Below are 8,350 nucleotides of genomic sequence, written 5' to 3'. Positions count from 1 at the left end.
GTACTGTGCTGCCGGGCTTGCTTCTTAGTCAGTCAGCTGCCTGCTCCATTTTGTTCTTAGAAAGGATTGGATAGGATTTAGCTTAGCTTAGTTTAGTTTAGCTTAGACTCTCTTTACTTAATACTATCCAATTCATTTCTTTCCATTTATATTTGTTCTCATTTTTTTGGAAACTTAAAAAAAAAGGAAGCTCAGTGTTTTCCCTGGCAGTGTGATCCATCACTGTGCAGGGAGGCACACATTGCACACGCTTATACACACATAGAAGAAGAAAAATCAGATATTCATAGAAGACAACAAAGTTATAGATATTTCATTGATTCCCCATATACTCTGTGGTCAAATCTCTGCATCAGCTCTGAATCAGCTGCAAAGCTTCAGAAACCAATTCGGCTGAATTGAAATGGAAAAGCAATTTGTAGCTCCAAATCGAATTGCAGCCATCCAAATTGGCCGAATCCAAATCCAAATCAAATAGTTCCCTATTCACACAGGCCTAAGAGATAAGTCTTTTAAACTTTGGTAACTATGTACCACTCTAGAATTTGAATACCACAAGGTGTTTAGGGCATGTGCCAAAGTTTTAATATCTTCTGTTCAAACAAGAAGCTGGAAGAAATCATTTTGCAGGTTTCCAGTGATGCATAAAATATCTTGATAATCTGTTTATATAAAAAAAAAAATCTACAAATATTGAATATTGTTTGGGTTGTATCCAGCTTCCTCCATTAATTGCTGCATCCACCATAATAGGCCCAAGGAGAGGTAGCATATGTCTGTATCTAATGGGTCACTTAATGGTTTAGTAATCACAATAAACTAACCAGAATTCATCAGTTTAGTCTTCTGCATCTTGGACAGAAAACCACCACTGAGCTGTGGTTGTTGTTGAACATTCTTAAGCGACTACTACGGGTAATATCATCTTCCCATTAGATCAATGCTCTAAGAGCCAGATCCAAGAATGGACTTTGGAGCCTATAACAAGAATTAGAGCAAGGCCAAGCCCACCAGCACCAATGGCCCAGTGGCACCAGGAGCATCAGAGCAAGCACTTCTGCAGCTGCTAGTTTGAGTTTTTCTTGGGGAACTTGCCACCCCAACACACCTCTGCCCTGACAAGCTGCTTGCAGTGGTCTTGTAGGCTTCCAGGCAGGGCCCTCCCTAGGGCAGGGCTGGGCCATGTAGCCACATCCCCATGCGCATCATGTGCCAAGCTTTTGTCAGGGACCTCCTTGTTTGTTCTTCTGAGAAAAAGAGTCTCAGGCTCTGGTCTCCCCTTCCACATCCCCTAAGCACAGCATTTTATAATAGGTTTAGATGCTTTGTCACTAGTTCATAGTTCATAGTTGGTAGGGTTGGAAGGAACCTGAGCAGATCATCAAGTCCAACCCCCTGCCATGGCAGGAAAGAGTACTGAGGTCAATTGACCCCAGGAAGTTGTTCATCTAGCCTCCTCTTAAAGACCCCCAGGGTAGGAGCCAGCACCACTTCTCTTGGAAGTTGGTTCCAGATCCTAGCCACCCTGACAGTGAAGTAGCGCCTCCTGATGTCTAGCCTGAATCTACACCCTGCCAGCTTGTGACCGTTACTTCTAGTCACTCCTGGTAGTGCTTGGGGGAACAGGGACTCCCCCAATGCCCGCTGGTCCCCCCTGATGTGATAGCCAGAACCAGAAGGGTTAATGAGCAAGTTATAACAAAGAAAATGCTTTTTGAAGTTATCTGAAATAAAACTTATGAAACTGGGTTTTTTTTGTCTGTCTGGAGTATAACCCACAATAATTTTATATATAACTTTTATATTAATCTTGAAACAGCACGACTTTTAAAAAGCAGAACTAAAAGATATAACCGCAGACTTATCTAATTTTATAATCTTTTTCTGCTTAGAGACAGTAAAATGAACTTAGGTGGGAACATGTTAATCTCAGACCCCAAAATAATGTGGTGCGATTTGCTTATTAGGTAAACCCAAGCTTGGGCAGTAACTTATTGTAATGATTTCTAACACCTTTTAACCCCATAGGATAACAGCTATAGAGTAACATTATGAATGGCTATATAACTAAAAAATTAGCATAAACAGGATATAAAAGAACACGCACGCTAAGTAACCCTCAGGAAGGACAGAACAGAAGGGTCACGTTCTCTTATTCCCTGTGTGAATGAAGACCAGATTCAGACTGAGGATCCGCCTCTGGTTCTCCCTCTGACAGTGAAACTTGGGGACGCCTGACTTTGCTGAATCAACTTGACATGTTTCTGACCGAGGGACTATTGATAAGTTGCTAACCAAGTGGGAACTCTTGGTTGATTTCTCTCTATCTGTTTTTATTATCACTGTCAATTTTAACTTGTATTGTTATGTGGTCTGTTTATTAGCTTAACTTTTTTTACTAACTGTTATATGTGCAAACTATATCTTTTGTTGTTATAAGTAACATTTATTCTTTTTCATAAGTGAACCTTGTCATTGCTTTCCTTCCCAACATCTCCTCCTTGATCCTGAACCAAAAAGCCCAGTGGCTAATAAAGTTGCAGTGCTCGGTCAGTCTGCAACTAAATTGATATACTCACAGTGCCCAGCTGGCTTGTGACAAAATGGCATCATGAACAGGATCGAGGATGGAGAGTTTGGAGGGGAAGAATGTTGTGGAGGGGGCAGAGAGGTGGGCCCCACTGATTGCTTTAATAGAAGAGGTTACGGGTATTAAGAATCTGGGGCGGGATAAAGAGAGACCGAAACCCACCTGGAGTGATCTTGTCACACTTCCCTGTCAGTGGACTGCGTCCACTGCAGTGCAGAAAGGCAAACATGGTGCCAGGATAATTCTCTCAAAAAGCTTGCCAAGGATCGAGGTAAGACTGACTGGCCTATAGTTTCCTGGGTCCTCCTTCCTCCCTTTTTTGAAAATGGGAACCATGCTGGCCCTTTTCCAGTCCTCTGGCACCACACCAGAGCACCATGTGTGCTTGTAAAGCCATGCCAGGGGTCCCGCAAAGACCTCTGCTAATTCCCTCAGCACTCTGGAGTGGATATGGTCAGAACGTGCTGATAGAATCTACGTCCAGCCCCTCCAGAAGTTCCCTGACTAGGTCCTCACCCACCCTAGGCCCGGGTGCACTTGCCCTGGGTCCTATAGGGGTCCCAGTGAGGGGGTGACCCAGTCCCTGCTCAGAAAAATGGAGGCAAAGAAATTGTTAAATAGGTTAGCTTTGCTGTCTGGTGCGATGACCAGATTTCCTAGCGTGCCCTGCAGAGGCCCCACATTACCCAGTACCTTCTTTTTGCCCCCTATGTATTTAAAAAAGGACTTCTTGTTGTCCTTGATCCAGGTCGCTAGTCCCAGTCCCATCTCTGCCTTGGCCTTCCTGACCGCCTCCCTGCAGCCCTGAGCAACCGAGGTACAGTCCTCCCTGGTGATGGTCCCTCCCTTCCATTGAGTGTATGCCTCCTTTTTAGCTAGGAGACATGCCCGTATGCTTCTGGTGAGCCATGGGGGCTTTTGCGCCCTCTTGCCCCCTTTGATCCGCATTGGGATTACCTCCCTTTGGGCTTAGAGGATCATCTCCTTGAGGGATGACCACTCTTCTTGAACCCGCAGCTCCTCGCCCCTCCGGGACCTCAGTGCCTGCCCGACTGTTCTCCTTACCTCATTGAAATCCGCCCTCCTGAAGTCCAGGGCTGCTGCCTTGCTGCAGGCCTTTGCCACCTTGCGCTGGATGGTGAATTCCAGCAGGCGACGATCACTGTTGCCCAGGTGTTTGAGCACCCACAGACCCTTCACCAGGTCATCGCCCATGGCCAGGAACAGATCCAACAAGGTATCTCCCATGGTGGGGCTGTGCACCTCCTGGGTTAGATGGAGGTCCTGTATCTCAGCTAGAGACCTACGTGAGTGGTCAGACCTGGCTGACTGCTCTTCCCAGCAGATGTCTGGAAAGTTCGAGTCACCCGTGATGACCATGTCCTTTGACCTCACTACCTCCACGAGCTGACTTAAGAATTCCCAGTGTAGCTCTTCCCCTTGGTTGGGTGGTCTGTAGTAGACCCCCACCATTAAGTCCCTTCCCCCTCAACTTCCTTGTATTCTAACCCAGAGCACTTCAGCGTGCCCCTCATCTGATCCTGTGCTACTCATTGAGGATGTGTATTTCTCCTTGAACTAGAGCGCCATGCTCCCACCTTTCCTCTCTGTCCTATTCCTCCTGTACAGCCTATAGCCCTGATATTCACCTCCCAGTCGTGCGTTGGGTCCCACCATGTTTCTGTGAGCCCCACTATGCCTGGCTTGGTGTCAGCTAGCAGGAGGGCAAGTTCCTCCTGCTTGTTCCCCATACTATGAGCATTTGTGTACAGGCATTTGAGGCCTCCTAAAGATGCATACACTGGCCCCCTAATCTCAGTACTACCCGGGCCCCAGTTGCTTACCTGGGTATTTGTTCTGCGGGGCACACAGGCAGACAAGGCCATTGAATGCTGTGCCAGAGAATGCCCTTGTACTGGGAGAGCCAGGATTGAGACCTCACAATGCACATGTCATGTCCTGCGAGCCCAGCCTCTGTTAGCTGGGTTGAGAGCTGCCGTCAGTCCCTGCTGGGCTGGGCTGGTTGTACATCATCTTGTGGCCCCGAGGTGTCAGGCTGGGCACTAGCACATCCCTGGGGCAAGCAGAGCCCCTCCACGGGGCTGGGGTGAATGTGCACCCAGAGATATAATTCCTGTGTCAGGACATTGCAGGACCTCAGCGACAGCCTCCTCCTCCCCACAAAGACTGCTCACACCCGCAGTGCCGGGGAGCCCAGGGCAAGGCTGCTGCGGTGGAGGAGATGAGGAAGTGTTTGCAGTCTCTGGTGCATGAGGATGGTACGTGGTGTGTTGTGTATTTGCTGCAGTGCCTTAGAAGAGTGTTTCCCGTGCTCATTTGCCGTCTGTCCGGACCAGTGCAAATGTGCTGGGAAAACATAACATCACAGAGCAGCTTTTGAATTGGCCTGGATGCCAACCACAAGCTCTTCCCTTCTCTTCTTTTGGGTGTTCTGGGTCTTGAATGGGTCTGGGTGTGCGTTCAAACTCTGCTCCTCACATGTCACGTAAGAGCAGTGTCTATCAACAGGAGTTAGGGATCCGGGTGGCAAACAATGAGCCATGAATTCCTACGATGATGCTGTGAGGATACGTCCTGGGGACATCCAAGGATGCAAAAGAAACAGAGTTGAGCATTGATATTGTCTTCCGAACAGTGTCAGTGAGAGCAGTTGGGAGCCACAACCAGGTCCAGGGGTCATGTGTGGGAAAAGGGGAAAACGGGAGAAGCGCCAAGAAGAACCACAGCAGTGATTCAAAGCTTGGAGAGAGGTCTTACAGCAGGGTGTCGACAATATGGCCCATGAGCTGGATCCAGTCCCCAGAGCCATGTCTTCTGGTCTGCAGGGCTCCTGGAAGGGCCAGGATTTTGGGGTGGGACAAGCAGGTGAGGAACCGCCACTGAATTGCAGGATGTGGAGCCCCCATGGACTTGTGCTCCAGCACTGGGGGAATGAATGATGGCTGTGTTAATCGCTGAGGCTCCCTGCCTGCTCCAACCATGGTTGCCACTGCTCCCACAACTGGGAGAGGGTAGTCCTGATCCAGACTGCGTGGATCCCTGCAAGCCAGATCTAGCCCTGAGTGCCAGGGGAAGGCTAAGTGGGTTTATTCCCAAGGGCCCTGTTTATTGCAATGAAAAAGAATTCATGCAGAGCGCCACAGGACTGTGGTTTGACTGCTACAGGAAGCATAAGCGATACAGGATGACCCAAGATCCCAGCAGACTTGCCATACGCAGCTGCTGCTTCTTTCCTAATCATGCAGCCCTTTCTAATCTACATGCTTTGCTTTGTAACCTGGGTTGATCTCTGGAAAACCAGACCTTGGGAAGCTTGGGCCAGGCTTGGGCCTGGGGCTAATAACAGCAAAACAGTGCTGTAGGCTGTCATGATTGCGTAGGCCTTGTGAATCTCATAAGGCCGACCCAATAAATTGGCTAGAGAGGAAACAGGTGCACAAGGCATCTTCTGCAATGTTTGGCACTTCCTGGGAATTGTCTCCAGGGTTAATATTGCCTCCTGGCAGGAGTGACACACACTCTCCTGCTGTGCCCTCGGCCCTGTACAGTCAGCTACTTCCGGTTTATTCTTTGCTTTGTGCTTGGACAGGGTACAGCTCCACTCACCAGCTCTGGTCTGAGGCAGTATTGGATACCCTCCAGGGGATGAGAGAATAAGGGGAAGCCTGCCTGGATGATACCACTTGACCCCCTACACAATTTTCAGCCCTGGAAGCAGGGCCCACAGTTTAGGATTATGTTTCTGGACCTTCTGGAGGAATGGATCCACAAAGCCCCCAGTCTGATAGAGAAGAGACCATTGGTAGTGGTACTGGGGAGGCTGGGAGAGAAGCTGCCCAGGTCAAATGGTGCAAACAGGACACTAGTTTGCAGCCCCATCCAGACTCAGAGGTCTTCCTGCATGGCCCCCAAAGAGATACCCACTTCAACAGCCATCCTGCTGTTCTGCCCAGTCCCTACAGCACATAGATTGGCCCAGAATACCCTTCTTTCTATTTTACTACTGGGAAACACTTGGGGCATAGGCACACATAACACATAGAATGGTTTAAGTAATAAAAAGAGGACAGATCTAAAAGTTTGTTAAAACAATTTAAAGCCACCTGGAATTGTTCAAAAGTCTACATGGAAAATCAAGCACTATTTTGAACTGATGCACTGTGACCTGCTTCAATGTTATATGTGGACATGAAGCATTCAATGTACAGGCCCATCCTCCAGGCACCCCACTCGGCATTGCTCCTTACCCCTGCACCCTCACTGCTACAACTAGCTGGTCTGATATGCTGCCAGAACTGAATTGACCCCCTTTCTCACTTTTTGTTTGTCTTTTTACCAATGACCTTCCTTGCACTGCTTGTTCAATAAAAAAACTGCCTTTCTAACAATCAGCTGTGTCCTTACTTCCAACTTGACCAGAGTTTAGATAGACAGGCTTTCAAATGCAATCCATTCTCCTTCAGATCTGTTTTATTTCAGATTTGAAGAACACACTGCATTCAAAAGTTTGTCCGAGTCTATACAAACAATACAATTGGTCCAATAAAAGAGGTCATCCCACAAGATTTTTTGCCTTTCGTATATTCCTGGACCATCATGGCTACAGCATATTCCCAATTGGTGGCATTGTGAAATGGTTCAAGTGTCATGTGTGTCTGCACCAAGAGGTGTTGTCAGCTCTAGAATGAAGCACACTAGGCCAAAAACATAGGATGGAGGTAGGGAAACAACCAGGGAAAGACCATGTCGTAGATAGTCAGTGATTTTCATTGCAGTTCAAGAACCCACTGAGTGACTTTGTGTCTTTTGGGGGTGGTCACAGTGGGAAGAGAGAGGGCAGCTTCTGCACAGCAGGGAAGACTGCCCATGTTCTAGTAAGGATTACAATTTCCTTTGTAAAAGGACCCAGGCCCCCTCTTCCATTTCTTCAGCCTTTCCCAGCTCTGTACTCTTCATAAGGCTGCCATGGTACAGGTTCCTTATTTGTGATTTCTAGATCCTTCTTGCTTTTAATGCATGGATTTGGTGTTTATTCATACATTTTTGTATAATTAGCATGATTAAATTTCTTGCCAAACTGATGTTTATGAGTAATTAATTAATTATTCAAATAAGGAATTTGACTCTGACTGCCACCAAGGGCTGGATCCAGAAATGCCAGTGTGATGCAGTGCAATGAGTAATGATTAGGAGTTTGGCCCCTACTGTAGAATCCAGAACCTTTATGGTGCAGAGAGGATAACTTGAAGTTAGAAAACTCAGTGGGGAGCATCTATATAGCAATGTGTTGCAGGTGTCTACAAATCATGGTTTATATCTGGCCTGCAAAGTCATTAGATTAGGCCTGTGGAGCTGGAGGCTTTGTTAGGATTTAGGCAGTGGGGGGCTTTGCCAATGCTGGTGTTCTTGTGGGTGGGGGGCTTTATCCATCCTTTGGCCAAGTGGTGGGGGCTTTGTCTGTGCCACTGCATCTCTTAGCACTGGCCTGCTTCAGACCTGAGTTGAGTCATTGTGGCCGGCTGTTAGAAAACACTGCTGACCATTGGTCTACTGGATACAACACTTATCAGGGATGTGGGAGACCTGGATTCAAGTTCTTGTGCATGAAGGGATTCAGACCAACAGAGCTCACCTCCCTGGAGACCACTGGGGTCTAATGTTGAAGTGCCACTTTACAGTAAGGAATAAAATTAATTAATTAATTAACGCAAATGCAGGGAGAGAAAAAGTGAGCATGAC

This window comes from Alligator mississippiensis, chromosome 11 (genome assembly GCF_030867095.1).
Source record: "Alligator mississippiensis isolate rAllMis1 chromosome 11, rAllMis1, whole genome shotgun sequence".
Taxonomy (NCBI): Eukaryota; Metazoa; Chordata; order Crocodylia; family Alligatoridae; genus Alligator; species Alligator mississippiensis.
The sequence above is the reverse complement of the archived record's forward strand: the minus strand, read 5'-3'. Positions refer to the sequence as shown.